The 642-nt window shown below is 39.4% G+C and overlaps 1 pseudogene; it reads left to right on the forward strand.

Annotated features, from left to right (window-relative positions):
- The first annotated feature begins 329 nt into the window (after nt 1–329).
- Nucleotides 330–428, forward strand: LOC132287334 (small nucleolar RNA R71; annotated as a pseudogene).
- Nucleotides 429–642: the final 214 nt, after the last annotated feature.

Consider the following 642-nt stretch of genomic DNA (forward strand, 5'->3'; position numbering starts at 1 on the left):
GGGAATGGTTAGGGAAGGAAGATACTTGATTTGCCGAGTTTTGGTTGATCAAGAATTGATCAAACCTTTGAGATAAGGATTTCATCTCGGCGGCGATTTCATTGGAATGGTCAACTTGATGCAAGCCAACACTCTTCCTTCCACTTGAATTCCTACCATTCTTAGAAAATAAAGTTCGATGCAAAGAATATTCACTCATGCTCTCATAAAGACGCCACGCGTCATCCTCCTGCCTATCAATGTAAGAGCCACCCATGGAAGCATCAATCATGCCTTTGTAATTATCTGATAAACTCTCAAAGAAATATTGAACTAATTGCCATTTTGGCATGTCATGATGTGGACACTTCCTAAGCAATTCATTGAATCTTTCCCATGCCTCATGGAACGTTTCCCCATCCCCGTGTGAAAACTCTTGAATTGAGGTTCTTATGTCATTGGTCTTAAAAACTGGATAGTACTTCTTCAAGAACTCTTGTTGCATTTCTGCGCAAGAAGTTATTGAAAAAGGCTTAAGATTGTTAAACCAATATTTTGCCTTGTCTTTAAGCCTTAAGATCTCTTCCGGCATGTCCGTGTATCTCACGGTGGAACATACTTCAAGAAACTCATCTAAATGCTTATAAGGTTCTTCACTTGGAA

Source organism: Cornus florida, unplaced genomic scaffold (genome assembly GCF_030987335.1).
Source record: "Cornus florida cultivar Cherokee Brave unplaced genomic scaffold, ASM3098733v1 CherokeeBrave_3.0.0_Hap2_Chr11, whole genome shotgun sequence".
Lineage (NCBI taxonomy): Eukaryota > Viridiplantae > Streptophyta > Magnoliopsida > Cornales > Cornaceae > Cornus > Cornus florida.